General features: G+C 40.0%; 2 protein-coding genes across 3 annotated transcripts in view; one reads left to right on the top strand and one right to left on the bottom strand.

Moving 5' to 3' along the window:
• The window catches only part of LOC136866203 (uncharacterized), an 873,476-nt gene that overhangs the window by 412,580 nt on the left and 443,471 nt on the right, over positions 1–17,425 (bottom strand). The window lies entirely within an intron of this gene.
• The window catches only part of LOC136866204 (uncharacterized), a 327,755-nt gene that overhangs the window by 102,605 nt on the left and 207,725 nt on the right, over positions 1–17,425 (top strand). The gene's annotated exons all lie outside the window — the stretch shown is intronic.

Raw genomic sequence — 17,425 nt, 5'->3', positions numbered from 1 at the left:
CATACATTGCGCGAATTTGTTACATATAAGAAAACTATAGTAATTTCTCCTTCACACTTACTCTAAGTAGTGAATTATGAATATGAGTTAGAGCTTCTATTGTAGGCTTAGGACTTGCAGTTTAATGTAAAATATAAATTTTCAATAAACTGGCGGTTTTAAACATTACCACCATTTTTGCTTACAATAAAATGGATTTTCAAACAATCTAAAATTTAATGTAACATTTTAAAAACGCTTGATGTGATGGCCAGGGGAAATGCTACTTGGTTATGTAATGTTTGTCTTGATGAATTCATGATAATGCTTTTTAATAAAAATGCGGGAATGAATTACAAAAAGTACCTTTATATTATTATTTAGGGATAAATAATAACATAGTAAAAGTCTCTAATGGCGAGAACGCACTTCACTGAACAGAATTATTGGCTACCGCCTTCCCCTCATCCCTCGATTGGAGCAAAGAAACTGGCTGCAGTCCAAACTTACTCGCCGGAGGTTACGGACGGTTAGCAGCTTAAGATAAGTTCAGAAAATTTTCTCAACGTTACAAAGATGACAGTGGAGGACTTCTGCATTCATAATTTAGTCTCGCTTGCACATAACATCATCAGTTCATAATCATTGACAAGTTCACGCAACGAAAATTATATAGTGCTTATATACGCATGGTTAAACGTGATTGATATAATAGGATGTTTTTGTAGAAAGAAACATGTCATTCTTTGCTCATTAGTGTGTTATTTTTTACAGGTATGTTCGCGAGGCCAAGGTAGTTTTTCATTTTCATTTACATACATACATACATACATACATACATACATACATACATACATACACCGAGCTCGATAGCTGCAGTAGCTTAATGCGGCCAGTACCCAGTAATCGGGAGATAGTAGGTTCGAACCTCACTGTCGGCAGCCCTGAAAATGGTTTTCCGTGGTTTTCCATTTTCACACCAGGCAAATGCTGGGGCTGTACCTTAATTAAGGCCACGGCCGCTTCTTTCCCATTCCTAGGCCTTTCCTATCCCATAGTCTCCATAAGACCTGTCCGTGTCAGTGCGACGTAAAACAAATAGCAAAAAATAAAAAATACATACATACATACATATATACCGAGCCTACTTCTTTTTGGTTTGTTAGTTCACACGCAAATTTCATAAGGTGAATGTAATGCCCTACCCCTTTTGCTTTGTAACGGTTCAAATCCCGTTACAAGATGATATTTGTATTTTTATTATTTTATTTTATCTGTATTATTATTATTATTATTATTATTATTATTATTATTATTATGTCAGTATTATTATTATTATTTCATTTGTGAGATTACTATTTTTTTTGTTATAATTATTATTCAATTCCAGTACGCAAAGCTTGTCGCATGCGTATTTGTAATTGAGTGTATGCATATATACTGCACCCGTCCACCTCCCGAGTCCCAGACTAGCATTAATCTCAGGGGTGTCGGTTCATTATTTTAAGTCCACGAATATATAAATATAGAGGCATAATAGAACACGGGAATGAACGGAGCAATTAAATTTAAAATGGGGAAAGCTCGATTGTAAACTTGAATTTAAGGACTCCATGATAGGACTAGGAAGTTGCAGTTAACTTTAAAAAGGGTATCATCTAGCTACAACAAAAAGATTATGAGAATGGTTTCCTTTGAAATAATTTGCCAGAAGGAGCAGTTTATTACGCCATCCGACGTACGAAACTTTGATACATTTGGCAATGATATTTAAATTTCCACACATGTTACATAAACAAATCACTTGCTATACCGCAAGTGGTATCAATACGTTGCTGGGTTGCTTCTGAAAGGAATTACAAGTGGAGTATAACTTACGGATCGATTCCATTTGAATCGAACCGTTGTTCAAGGATATAGCTTCCTTCTATCGGGAGCCCGAGCATAACCCATGTTACGGTCGGCTTCTCGATTTAACTAAGATGATGTACCCCGGCTATATACATTTTTCCGAGACCGGTACTCGGACTGGGTAATGTTTCTCGTGAATTACGAAAAATGGATTACACGGACAGTTCCTATCTTACGATGTCCAGCTGATGCCATACCACTGAACTAGCATTTATATTTTATTTACACATGATTTGAAATGTTACAAAGTAGCCTCAGTAGACTACTGCCACAAATGAGATAACGAGAAGCGGTGGGAAATACCGTGCCAATGACCTCCCCTCGCATCGCCAGCGAAGTAAACAAGCACACCAAACACAAATGGTTATTACTGTTATTATTATTATATCCCTCTTGTGGTTATTATTATTATTAATGAATAGGTGACTCCAGATTTTTTATTGTTATTAATGTCACTCAAGATTATTATTATTATTAATGAACCGGTCACTTCCGCCAAAATATATTAAGATATCGGTCGTAATTACAATTATTTCGCTGATCAGCCAGCGACATCATTACTGTTATTATTATGACAATTATTATTAATCTGACCGCGATGATTTAACATCGTCCTAACATTGTTATTATTATTATCGGTTGCATATTATCATTTAGATTCCCGTTTAACATCTTTATCAACGCTCATTTAATTAAGGCGGTCCAATCCTTTATCTGCAATATTTATTATTATCATTATCACGACATCATGATTGTCATCACTCGTCATTACAATGATTACAATATACGATCATTTATGTGGACTCTGAACTCTCATTATCCTTAGATCCGTTGTATCTCAACGAATAGCTACGCAGTCTATTTATTTCGTACGTGCTGTCACGGGTTCGAATTCTACCCGCTACGTAACTCAGTATTTCTCTGTGACACTGCCCGTACATTTTACACTCATTTCAATATCCGAAGTGTCTCTCGTACGGAATTTATATCCCTTTCTATCTCAATATTCCTTGATTCATTTATTTCTCACAGAATTATCAACTGACTTATTTATTCACTTCTGACATCGTACGACTTTTTATTATCTGACTGCAGATTCTTTAACATTTAATATTATTTTATTTCAATGACAGTAAAATATCTTAACCTCAAAATTAATGGGGAAATCGAACGCCAATCTCCTTTTCCCAGAACTTATATGGTATGTTGTCAAAAGTAAGCTTATTACCCCACACCCTAGAGATAGTCAAGAGTCTCATTCTATTATTGCTGCACTGAGTGGTAGCTGGCGCCCTTCAAATAATGTATGTGTAAGTAAGCAGGTAACAAGTAAGTGTGAGTACAAGGTCCGACGAGTGTGTATTTTATTTAATGAATATTAATTTTAATAATTTCCATTTTAAATGCAGATATTTACAGATTTTCAAGTTAAATGCAGTTTTATAATATTTGTAAAATTAGTAAGAGAGTCAGGTAAGTCACAATTTGGCTCCGCAACGTGGTACACGAAGAAATTCAGTACTTGCTCTGAATGATAACATATCATAGGTTCATTTTGAGAAGAGTATGCGCATTTAAGCCAACGGAAATTATTACCGGTAAATGTCAGGAGTGTAATTTTGTGATATATATTTGTATTTTGGGGATATGTCAAGGGATTTGAAGATGGAAATTAATTTGATATCGCGTATTAGTGAACCAAAGATGGACAAGGAAGACAATAACAAGTCATGTGACGACGAGGTTGTTGCTTCTGCAGACATCCAAGGTGAAATTCAGAGTAGGGAGCAGGTGAATTTGATGGAAGTTTCTGAGGTAATTCAGGAAAGTGCAGAAATTGAGAAGCACGTTGAAACTCAATACGAAGTCCCAGGGGGTAGGGAACGACAATTTCTTATTTTGATGTTGGCCAAAATAAACGAGCTGTGTGAAAAGTTGGATATTAGGAACGAAAATAGTAAGAAAGAGATAAGTGATAAAACTGAACAAATGATTGGTAGTAGTAGTGAAAATAATAAGAAAGAGATGAAAGAATTAATTGGTAGTAATGAAAATAATAATAAACAGATGGAAGAAATGATTGGTAGCTGTAGCAAAATGGAAGACAAGATTGATACTAGTAGTGAAAATAATAATAATAATAAAAAGATGGAAGAAATGATTGGTAGATGTAACGAAAATTTTAATATGATCAATGATCAAATATCTAAGTTAGAAAATAAGTTAAATAAAGAGTGTATTGACCTTAGAGGAGAAATGGAGTTGGATCAGAGCAATCTTCATATTCAGACCGAGAAAGTCAAGGGAATATTTACAGAGGACTAGCAATATCGTACTGTTAAGTGATAAAACTTCTAGTAATCGGGAAGAAATTCATGAGGTAGTCGAGAAAAGATTGGACAAGATTTACATTGTAGTTGTGGAAGAGATGAGGGAACAGATTAGTAGTAATGAACAAATTGAAAGCAAACTTGTGGAGGTCACTGAACTACGGAACGAACGGGAAACGCTATCACAGCAGGTGAGAGAGAGAGAGGAAGAATTGCGGGAAGACGTGAGAATAGTGGAAGGGAATGCTGAAAGAGCAGCGGAAGAAGAAGAAGAAGTTGTGAACTGCCAGGGAGTGACGCAGGAATTTGCAGGTGAGTCGGCGGGTAGGGGATACTAGCGAGTGGTTTGTTCAGTAGGGATCGTGATTTAACTGGGTTTTCTGGAGAACAGTTCAGTTCTATAGAATTTGTAAAAGTAGTTGAGAAAAGAATTGCTAGTAAGTTGAGGAATAATATTATTGAATGGGAATATGTGCTGGAGATTTTGTCGAATGTTTTTATTGGTGAAAGTAAAACGTGGTTTCGAGTGTACTGGGATAATATGTATAATTTAGGAGAGATTAAAGAGTTCATTGATAGGCTTTGGGAGGAATGTGTGCAAGGGCGCGCGCGAGAGAGAGAGAGAGAGCGCATGATGGCTGGGGAAAGTAGTATATTAGAGAGAGGGGGGGAAAATGTTAGTCGTGTATCAGAGTAGTAGTAATCCTGATGAGCAGAGGATTAAGAGTTATGTCGATGGTGATAGGGGTCAGATGAGTAACCAGAGAGAATCGGAAGATGGGAGGCGTATATATTTGAGTTGTGAGAGAGAAGGTCAGAAGAGTAATCAGAGAGAATCGGAAGATGGGAGGCGTACGGGTTTAAGTTATCAGAGGGACTATGATAGTCTGAATATGAATGTTATCAAGGTGTCGTTATCGAGCCAGAGTATTTCAGATTCACAGGGAATCGGGTAAGTTAAGTAGACAGGCTGAAGGTAGAAAATGAACTGATATTTAGTATAAGCAGTTATGTAGTGAAAGTAGATTTAAGAGTAGTGTGATTGTGACCTAAGTAGTGTTAAGTGAGATATTTATGTAATGACGTAGTCGTAGATCATGAAGTAATTAATGGTAGTATTAAGTCAGACGTAAGAAGTGTTCTGTTAAGTGATGTAAGTACGTATAATACTGAGAATCTACTGTAAGTAGTGAGATCGCAACTCCGATGATGGAAATTGTGATGTGAAGAAGGTACTATTTTATAACAGTCGTTGGGTAAGTCAAAGTGAGTAAATAAAATGATAGCGGTACTAATCGTAATTGAAGATAATTGTAAGTTTCAGCCACGCCTTGTTGTACCAAAACGTGTGTATTCAGTTATTTTAGGAGCTGACTTGGTTGCAAATTGTGGAAGTAGAATAGACTTTAATTTAGGTAGTGTGTGTTTGTTCTGGGAGTAAAATTAGCAAAGAAGTACGTGTTAATTATGATGGTCTGAGGTAAGTGTTTGGTAACGTGTGTTCTTTGAAATATATGAGAGGTAAGTGAAGTTGTTCCTAGTGAGAGGAAATGTGGTGAAATGTGTGTTACGTGTCTATAACGACCAGTATCCGAGGGATAGTCGGTATGAGGCAGTGACGTGAGGTAATTTGAGTGAATTACAGGAGGAGTAATTGTATTCGATGTTAGGTAAGCATCGAGATGTATTTAGTGGTTAAGTGAGGAAGAACACGTATATGAACATAAATTTGTTGTGCACGACCATTCATCATTTGTGGGAGGTATGTACCCCATTCAACTTAAAAATGCTGGTGAAGTCTAAGAACAAATAAACATTATGCTGGATTACGGAATAATTGAACCATCTTGTAGCCATGGTATTGATCCTTTAATTATTGTTGCCAAGTAGGATGTGATTTTTTGAGATATGTAGTTTATGAGGGCAAAATTGATTCAGTTTGGGTGACAGAGTGCTACTCAGAGTTCCATTCCCATCATCTGCAGAGGCGGGAAATATGTCTTAAATTCTTTATTTTGTATCAGGGGTATTTCGCTATTGTGAACCGTATCGGGAACTGTGCATATTCCTTAAAAGATCAGGAAGGGAAGATTGTCGGTACTTAAAACATTAGGAATTTGAAGAAGTACTTCACGTGAGATTTGTTGAGATAAGAATAAGATGATTAAGTTTTTGTGAGAAACTGGCAAAATAAAACTAACATATGTGAATTTGCGTGTGAACCAAGTGTCGTATTGGTGTATTGGAAGAATAAGTGCTACATTGTCATGTGTTTGTGTGGCAAAAGCGGAGAACAGGACATTGGACAGTTATCTACGATAACAATATTCGAGAAAAGTTCTCATATAAGTGATATTTCACAAAAAGTTTTGATATGCTAAAAAAAGAAGAATGTTGTATATTGATTTAAAATTATTTGTGTGTGTTAAATTAAGGGCTATGCTCTTGTGAATTGTATGAGAATGGGACACTGAACAGTTATCTACGATGGCAATGTGCGAGAAAAATTCTCATATTTGTGATATTTTATAAAATGTATGGATGTTGAAAAAGAAAATTATTGTTGCATATTCATTTAAAGTGTTTATCTGTGTCAGTGTTATATATATAATTTTGTTCATAAACCAATCGATTCTTTGTTCTTCGATTTATTTATGAGGGAGGCGAATTGTAACGGTTCAAATCCCGTTACAAGGTGATATCTGTATTTTTATTATTTTATTTTAACTGTATTATTATTATTATTATTATTAATATTATTATTATTATTATTATTATTATTATTATTATGTCAGTATTATTATTATTATTATTATTATTATTATTATTTCATTTGTGAGATTACTATTATTTTGTTATAATTATTATTCAATTCCAGTACGCAAAGCTTGTCGCATGCGTATTTGTAATTGAGTGTATGCATATATACGTATATGTAGATTATCAGTAAATACCTGTACAGTGAGAGTTTCGATGTATCAGATGTGGATATGACGTCGTTATATTGTTATACTACTGACGATTCTGCCAAGTCATTGCTCCGCCATGGCTACGTCATCGTATTTAGTTAGCACTGAGCTCACTTTCTTTGAGAAACCCAACGAGCCGGCGGCGGTTTCACAACTGTATGTAATATTTGCCGCGTTGTGGGAGTATGTCATTGTTATTTCTGGAGATTACGTAGCTGTGTCAACCAACGTCTATAAAAGGTGGATGAATATTGTAGCGTCAGCCATTATTTAAACGGAAGCAGTACAGTGAACAAGTCTACTAAATGAAGAGGCCTCAGTCGGTCAGTCAACGAGTGTGAACGAGAGATGGAGAAGACTCAGTGAGCCATTAATTATTGGTCATTGAGAGAGTGAGGCCGAAGTTGGTCCGTCACTTAGTGGAAGACACGGACGCAAGGGCTTACCATGGAGTCAGAGAGGTCAACCCTGGACCTGCCAAGAGGTAATACCATATTGACTTACAAAGAAGTCAGATGATATGGAGAAGAAGCAGTCACAAGGATGTATCACCAAGTTAGGCGTGACATATCTACAGTAAACACCAGATCAAAGGATTACGTCGTAATTACACTCAAAGTGTTGAAGGTACAGTCAAGTGAATCAGTGAGGGAAATATTTCGTATAAATTGTTAAATGTCCGGTCAAGAAGAATTCAAATTCATGCCTAGTTTCTTTCAGTTGCAATGTCATAATTTCATATTCTCATCTGTTTTATCGCAACAAGACTCACTATTTTTTATATATTATTTAAAGTAATATTTTGTTCTATCAAACAAATTCATAGTTTTATTTCAATTACAGTAAAATATCTTAACCTCAAAATTAATGGGGAAGTCGAACGCCAATCTCCTTTTCCCAGAACTTATATTGTATGTTGTCAAAAGTAAGCTTATTACCCCACACCCTAGAGATAGTCAAGAGTCTCATTCTATTATTGCTGCACTGAGTGGTAGCTGGCGCCCTTCAAATAATGTATGTGTAAGTAAGCAGGTAACAAGTAAGTGTGAGTACAAGGTCCGACGAGTGTGTATTTTATTTAATGAATATTAATTTTAATAATTTCCATTTTAAATGCAGATATTCACAGATTTTCAAGTTAAATGCAGTTTTATAATATTTGTAAAATTAGTAAGAGAGTCAGGAAAGTCACAGCTTGTAAGGTATAAAGAATGCGGACCACCTCTGTACAGGTCATGAAGGCCCTTGGAGATGTGGAAGGTAAAGGCGTCCACTATCCCTAACCTCGGCACTAAGTGGGGGTACAGCGGTTAGCTCTATGCAGGGCCGCATTTGCCGCCAGAAATTAACATGGTACTCATTTTTTGTGTGAGCTGAGTGAACCTCATGGTCATGGGCTACTTTCCGGGTGAACAGTGCACGTCTTTGCTACCTAGGAAGCCACTCCATGAAGCATACCGACCCCTAATTTTATTATTTAACCTACGGATAATATTTCATCACTTCAACATACGAAGTACATTATTTTCCATTAACTACATAATGGCATGCAATAGAAATAATCCGGCAATAAATTACATTCCAATTCAAATTTAAGTATTGATTTGCAATTGAAATTTGTAAGCAAACCGTCCATGTTTCGCTTCCATACAATGCCACGCTTCGGACGAAAGTCCTCAAAAACATCTTTCTAATTCCTGTATCAATGTTCGAATCTCTTTTCTTAAGAAATGCTTTCCTTTTGTTGTGTTTGAGTCATCAGTCCATAGGCTGTTTCGATGCGGCTCTGCATGCCGCCCTATCCTGTGCTAAAATTTTCATTTCTACGCGACTACTGCATCGTATATCTGCTCCAATCTTCTAGTCATATTCATACCTTGGTCTATCCCAACGTTCTTACCGCCAACACTTCCTTCAAAAACAAACTGAACAAGTCCTGGGTGTCTTAAGATGTGTCCTATCATTCTATCTCTTCTTCTTTTCAAATTTAGCCAAATTACCGAGCTCGATAGCTGCAGTCGCTTAAGTGCGGCCAGTATCCAGTATTCGGGAGATAGTAGGTTCGAACCCCACTATCGGCAGCCCTGAAGATGGTTTTCCGTGGTTTCCCATTTTCACACCAGGCGAATGCTGGGGCTGTACTTTAATTAAGGTAACGGCCGCTTCCTTCCCACTCTTAGCCCTTACCTGTCCCATCGTCGCCATAAGACCTATCTGTGTCGGTGCGACGTAAAGCAACTAGCAAAAGAAAAAAAAATAGCCAAATTGATCTCCTATCATCAATTCGATTCAGTACTTTATTCTTGATTTGATATATCCATCTCACCTTCAGCATTCTTTTGTATCACCACATTTCAAAAGCTTCTACTCTCTTTTCCGAGGTGTTGTCGTCCATGTTCCGCTTCCATACAATGCTACGCTCCAGACGAAAGTTCTCAAAACATGTCTCTAATTCCTGTATCTGTCTGACTCGTTGGCTGAATGGTTAGCGTACTGGCATTCGGTTCAGAGGGTCCCGGGTTCGATTCCCGGCCGGGTCGGGGATTTTAACCTTGATTGGTCAATTCCAATGGCCCGGGGGCTGGGTGTTTGTGCTGTCCCCAACATCCCTGCAACTCACATACCACATATAACACTGTCCTCCACCACAATAACACGCAGTTACCTACACATGGCAGATGCCGCCCACCCTAATCGGAGGGTCTGCCATACAAGGGCTGCACTCGGCTAGAAGTAGCCACACGAAATTATTATTATTCCTGTATCAATGTTTACTTTCTTTTCTTAAGAAATGTCTTCCTTGTTCTTGCTAGTCCGAATTTTATGCCCTCCTCATTTCTGCCATCGTTAGTTGTTTTACTACGCAAGTAGTAATATTAATCTACTTCCTTTAAGACTTCATTTGCTAATCTAATATTTCCTGCATCACCTCACTTTATTCGACTGCACTCCATTACTTTTGTTTTGAACTTGTTTATTTTAATTTTTTACTCCTTCCCCAAGACTCTGTCCATACCACCAGCAATTTCTCCAGATCTTCTGCAGTCTCAGATGAAATAACAGTATAATCGGCATTTCTAGAGAGGGTGATTTATTTTCCAAATTCTTCTTTGGTTTTCTTTACCGCCTGTTCTATATAAGCATTGAATATTAGTGGAGGGGGGAGGGAGTTGCAAAGTACAGCCTTGTCTCACTCCTTTTTGGATTGCAGCTTCTTTTTCAAGTCCCTCGATTCTTATCACTGCAGATGGATTTCTATACAGGTTGTAGATAGTTCGTCTTTCTGGGTATTTTATCTGGATCACCTTCAGAATCTCAAATAGCTTCCTCAACTCAAAATTATCGAAAGCCTTTTCTACATCTACGAACGCCATGTACGTGGGCTTGTCCTTGTTAATTCGATCCTCTAAGATCGGACATAAAGTCAGGATTGCTTCACGTGCCCCTACACTTCTTATGAAGCCAAATTGATCTTCTCTCCCAACTCAGTTTCAAGTTGTAATTCCATTCTTCTGTAAATAATACGTGTTAAAATTTTTCAGGCGTGAGATACTAAACTAATGGAGTGATAATGTTCACACTTGTCAGCAGCGGATTTCTTGGGAATAGGTATAAGAGCATTCTGCCAACAATTGGATGGCACTTCTCCTGTATCATATATCTTGCACACCAAATGGAAAAACCTCACCATGGTTGTTTCTCCCAAGGCAGTCAGCAATTCAGAGGCAATGTCATCAATTCCAGGTTCTTTGTTCTTGTTTAGGTCTCCCAAAGCTCTGTAGAATTATGACCTCTGAATAGGGTCTCCCATTTCATCAGCATCACCAGCCTCTTCTTGTGCCTGAACCATCTACTTCTTTCCCTCGATACAAGTGTTTGATATGTTCCTGCCATCTTTCTGCCTTGTTTTCTTTCCCTAGAAGTGGTTTTCCATCTGAGCTCTTAATATTCATACACCTAGTCTTCCTTTCTCCGAAGGCTCACTTGATGTTCCTGTATACGGCATCTACTTTTACTGCAACCATACAACCTGCAATATCCTTGGACTTCTCTTTCAACCATTCTTCCTTACCTATCCTGCACCTTCTATCCACTTCATTCTTTAATCGCCTTTATTCTTTTCTGCCCTTCTCATTTTTTTTTTGCATTCTTGTAGTTTCGTCATTCATCAGTCAGGTCTACGATCTCCTGAGTTATCCATTGATTCTTAGTTGATCTTTCCTTTCTTCCTAACTTTTCTTCAGCAGCCCTACTGACCACACACTTCACGATTGTCCATCCTTCCTCTATTGTGTTTCCTTCAGTCATTTCCTTATGCAACGTGTTCCTTGAAACAATCCCTAACACTCTTTTCTTTCAACTTGTCTAGATCCCATCTCCGAAGCATTCCTTCCTTCCTTCCTTCCTTCCTTCCTTCCTTCCTTCCTTCCTTCCTTCCTTCCTTTCTTTCTTTCTTCGATTTCTTCAGATGGCATTTCATGACCAGCAATTTGTGGTCAGAGTGTCCGGCTCCATGGCTAAATGGTTAGCATTCTGGCCTTTGGTCACAGGGGCCCCGGGTTCGATTCCCGGCAGAGTCGGGAATTTTAACCATCATTGGTTAATTTCGCTGGCTCGGTGGCTGGGTGTATGTGTCGTCATTTCATCCTCATCATGACGCGCACGTCGCCTACGGGAGTCAAATCAAACGACCTGCACCTGGCGAGTCGAACATGTCCTCGAACACTCCCGGCACTAAAAGCCATTCGGCATTTCATTTCATTGTAGTCAGAGTCCACGTCTGCTGCTGGAAAGGTCTTGCAATCCAACACCTGGTTTCTGAATCTCTAGCTTATCATAGTGAAGTCTATTTGATATCTTCCAGTGTATTCAGGTCTCGTCCATGTACACAGCCGTCGTTTGTGGTGTTTGGACCAAGTATTAGCAAGGACTAGGTTATGATCGGTGCAGAATTCAACCAGCTGACTTCCTCTTTCGTTCCTTAGCCCCAATCTGAATTCTCCTACTGTATTACTTTTTCTTCTTTGGCCTACCACTGAATTCCAGTCTACCATCACAATTATTAGATTCTCGTCTCCTTCTACATACTGTGTTAAATATTCTATCTCTTCATATATTCTTTCTATTTCTTCAACATCCGCGGAACTAGTAGGCATACAGAACCACACTATTTTGATGGTTTGGTGTCTATCTTGACAATAATAATTCTTTTACTATGATGATCATAGTAGCTTACCCGCTGCCAGATCTTTTTATTCATTATTAAACCAACTCCTTCATTTCCCTTGCTTGATTTTGTGTTGATGATTCTGTAGGGACCTAACCAAAAATCCTTCATTCCAACGTACATCACTTATACCAACTACATCTAACTTTAGTCTATCCATCTCCCTTTTCAAATTCTCTAACCTACCACAACGATTCAAGCTTCTACGAGTAACATTCCACACTTCGACTCGTAGAATGTCAGTATCCATGTTCCGGATGATTGCCCCCTCCCGAGTAGTATTCACCCGGAGATCCTAATGGGGGACTATATTACCTCCGGAATATTTTACCGGGGAGGAGGTCATCGTCATTCATACTGAGGAAGCTGCATGTCCTTGGAAGTTATTTCGGCTGTAGTTTCTCGTTGCCTTCAGCCGTGTAGCAGTACGAACACAGATAAGCCATGTTGGGAATTGTTACAAGCGCATATCGGTCAATCATCTACAGTGGACTGCCGTTTCGAAAACGAGTCACCTCCTAGAGATAGCCTGTTTTCAGAGTTAATGTTATTTGCTTGACGTCCCACTAACTACTTTTACGGTTTTCGGAGACGCCAAAGTACTGGAATTTAGTTCCGCAGGAGTTCTTTTACGTGCCAGTAAATCTACCGACTCGAGGCTGACGTATTTGAGCACCCTGAAACACCACCGGACTGAGCCAGGATCGAACCTGCCAAGTTGGTGTCAGAAGACCAGGGTCTCAGTCGTTTGAGCCACCCAGCCCGGTTGTTTTCAAAGTGATCTTGGACGAGCGTCGACAGCATTTTTCAATTATGTAGCCTACTTTAAAATTTTAAAAATGGCTTTATCTACAGTATTAAGAGGAGCATTTCGAGCTTGCGGCACAGGGCTTTCCATGTTCATCGTCTTAAAATTATGCGTATAGTGCATGGTCCAATACTGGAAAAGAAAACTCAAGATTTTTCTTTTTTTGCTAGCTGCTTTACGTCGCATCGACACAGATAGGTCTAATGGCGACGATGGGATACGGAAGGCCTAGGACTGAGAAGGAAGCGACTGTGGCCTTAATTAAAGTGAAAATGAGGAAACCACGGAAAACCATCTTCAAGGTTGCCGACAGTGGGGTTCGAACCCACTATCTCCCGGATGCAAGCAAGATCTTCATAAAATGAATTTCAGTGTAAACATTGGAATAATGTATGCTACAATATGTATTGTTACAATTTAATGTGACTATCAGGTCTCTTGAAGTCACCTTCAGTAGTACGTGGAAGGAATGATTGAGTCAGACTGAGGAGCTACCAGCCGGCCTGTGGGCTCGTGACACCGTCTGGTTTGGCTGTCCATTTCGTCTGGTATATCTGGCAATTTTCTGGAAGGCGAAACTAGAACGCCCATATTCTGGCCGTACGGCGAGATACTAGAACTTCATCACCAGGGAGTACGGCCCCATGGCTAAATGGTCTACAGTCCTTTGGTCCAGGGGATTCTTGGTCCGATACCCGGCCGGATCCCGGATTTTAACCTTTATTTGTTAATTCCAATGACTTCGGGGTCTTAAATGTGTGCCGTCTTAAGTATTAAAATTCATCATAGGTAGAACCTCCTTCTCATAGGCGCGAGGGTCGCCTATTTGCGCCAACTCCGAAAACCTGCATCAGGCCTTTCCGGAGGCCGCACTCCATCATTGTTATCAACAGGTATATAAAAGCAGGTTCACCTCTAAGAGGTTGTGTTTTATTGTTGTTGAATGTAGTGTGTTGAGTAGTCAGTTACGAGTCGTGAGCTGAGCGTTCAGTGTGTAGGGCTGTCACGTAAACTGATTGTGCGGGTTGTCGGTCTTGTCTGGAGTCGAGCCTAGTGTACAGCAGTCGTGCGTTCGAACCTGACTACATGGAACTGCCTGTGAAGTGCTTGTGTTGCGCGTGCACTGAAGTGAAAATGAAGGGTGAAAGCTTTCAGAGATTACAGAGGACCGCCCATTTCAGTTAAAGACTGCCAGCCGAAGACCCGTTGTGAGGATAGGAGACTTTTGTAAATTGGCAATAATTAGTAAAGTGCTGTCGTTCACTGTAGAGTATAATAATTGCGTGCGCGCGGTTGAGTCATCGTAGTCATCGTAGTTCAATAAAGCAATCAGCGTTTTATTCGTAACAGTATTTTGGATCATCAGGCTAGTATCAATCACTTTAGAAAGTGTTTAAGACAAAACACGCTTTTCGGTAGGTTCGTTGTTCTTAAGCGGTGAGGATAGAAGGAAGGTTTTCCCCTCGCGTAGAGAGGGAGACACGGAGTATTGAGCGAGTAGCTGCGCGGTTTGGGTCATGTAGCTGTCAGTTGCATTGGGGAGATAGTGGGTTCGTTCTCCGCTGTCGGCAGCCCTGCAGCTTTCTTCCCACTGCTATCCCATGGTCGCCACAAAATCTATGTATGTCGATGCGAAAAAAAGAAAAGAAAAGAAAACGAACACAAGGAGTAGTTGCTCCCTACCACAAGATCCAGACTTTCTTGGTGTCATATATGCCGCTTCCGCTAGCTTCGCTCGTACTGACAAGCTTCACATACTGTTCACAATGAGCACAGAAGCACTATGAAATCGATATCCACCTAAGAGTAATTCTACGCGTGCGAAGCTAGGGTAAAGGCTAGAGTTAAATAAATCTGTAGGAAATAAATCTCAGTGCATAATTATTGAATGTAATTTGGACTTTTAATGTGAAGAAAAGAGTCTCCGTGGCTCAGGCGGCAGCGCGCTGGACTGTCACAGCTGGGTTCCGTGGTTCAAATCCCGCTCACTCCATGTGACATTTGTGCTGGACAAAGCGGAGACGGGACAGGTTTTTCTCCGGGTACTCCGGTTTTTCCTGTCATATTCCAGCAACACTCTCCCATATCATTTTATTTAATCTTTCATCCATTAATCATTGTCCCAGTGGAGTGAGACAGGCTTCGGCAACCGGCACAATTCCTATCCTCGCCGCTAGTTGGGGGCTTCATTCATTCCATTCCTGACCCGGTTGAATGACTGGAAACAGGCTGTGGATTTTCAATGTGAAGAAAGCACTGGTCCTTCTTCAGCTGTTAATAATTATCATCATGTAACTCGCTCCTTTCCATTGGTAATATACAGCGGTGTAATTCTAATTTTCGTACATACAGTTCTCTCCAATAATTACCGTAACCGTCTTAATTTCAGTATAAAGATCATCATCATCATCATCATCTATTTACCCTCCAGGTTCGGTTTTTCCCTCGGACTTAGCGAGGGATCCCACCTCTACTGCCTCAAGGGCAGTGTCCTGGAGCTTCAGACTCTTGGTCGGGGGATACAACTGGGGAGTATGACCAGTACCTCGCCCAGGCGGCCTCACCTGCTATGCTGAACAGGGGCCTTGTGGGGGGATGGGAAGCTTGGAAGGGATAGGCAAGGAAGAGGGAAGGAAGCGGCCGTGGCCTTAAGTTAGGTACCATCCCGGCATTCGCCTGGAGGAGAAGTGGGAAACCACGGAAAACCACTTCCAGGATGGCTGAGGTGGGAATCGAACCCACCTCTACTCAGTTGACCTCCCGAGGCTGAGTGGACCCCGTTCCAGCCCTCGTACCACTTTTCAAATTTTCGTGGCAGAGCCGGGAATCGAACCCGGACCTCCGGGGGTGGCAGCTAATCACGCTAACCACTACACCACAGAGGCGGACCAGTATAAAGATGGCTTAATAAATACCTGATTTTGCTGGTAAGATCTAGTTTTTCCGGTGTACTATGTCTTCTGGAATGGGCTGAGTAAATGTGTTACTTTAATTGACCTGTCTGTCTCATCCTTGGCTTTGACAATATGAAAGTGATGGAAGTATTCGCGTTGCTATTAATGCCATTTCTTATGCAGTCAGTTCCTGTTACGAATGATGTGGAAATGTCGCTGTCATAGTTTCGGTTGGTGCGTGCATTACATGGGCTTGACAGAATGGTATTTAGTAGCAACTTCTGGAGACTGCTTCACTCCTTACTTCCCTTGTCCACCGCCTCAGTGATGCCTAGGCCGTCTATGACAGTTGATGGTAGAGATGTTGATGATCCAACCACCCTTTGGACCGAGTGCATAACATGCATATTAAATAAGGTAACAATCTGCTACAAATATAGAAAAGTTGAATGCAACATGCTTTGGCAGTTAAGCGTGCAATAATTTCAGATCTTACCAATTCTGTATGAAGATTATACATAGACCATAAAGCTAGCTGATCCTGTGAATATTTTCTTCCCATTTACGTCCTAAGGGACTGCCTGGCCGAGGCGGTAAAGGCGTGCTCAGTTCGCCCGGAAGAACGTGGGTTCGAATCCCCGTCAGGAAGTCGTTAAATTTAAGAAACGAGATTTCAATTTCCGGAGGTGCACATGGCCCTGAGGTTCACTCAGCCTACACCAAAAATGCGTACCAGGTTAATTCCTGGGGGCAAAGGCGGCCTGGCGTAGAGCTAACCACTCTATCCCACCAAGTGCCGCGGTTACGGATAGTGGAAGCCTTCACCTTCCACCCCTCCAAGGGCCTTCATGGCCTGTACGGAGATGACATTGCTTAGCTTTGCTATTTACGTCCTAAATGAAGCACTGTTTAAAACGCCAACTGACCAACAGGCATGGCATTCTTTGTTCATTTGTTTGCTTGTTTGGTGTAAGTTTACAAACCAACCCCATATTCAGTTAATTCACACTAATCGCAGTTAGGAGTCAGGGATTCAGGCGTATCCCATTTTGGCTCTTTGAGCCTTTAGCAGAACATAACATTGAAGTTATATTAATTTGCTTTGAGATGGACTCCCGTCGAGTTTTGCAATGTTCACTACAATATCAAAGGCGAATTTCATATGAAATTGTAGCTCTCTCTGTAAAAAAAAAATGAAATAAAAATAAATATAAAAATCTGGGCATACATTTAAGTTAAATTTAACTACCAGTTCTCTGAACTGTAGTAATTTGAACAATCGTTTCGGACCAACCGGTGCGGACCGG

The sequence above is a fragment of the Anabrus simplex genome, chromosome 3 (assembly GCF_040414725.1).
Source record: "Anabrus simplex isolate iqAnaSimp1 chromosome 3, ASM4041472v1, whole genome shotgun sequence".
Taxonomy (NCBI): domain Eukaryota; kingdom Metazoa; phylum Arthropoda; class Insecta; order Orthoptera; family Tettigoniidae; genus Anabrus; species Anabrus simplex.
Note: the sequence above shows the minus strand (reverse complement) of the source record. Positions and strands in the feature narration are given on the sequence as shown.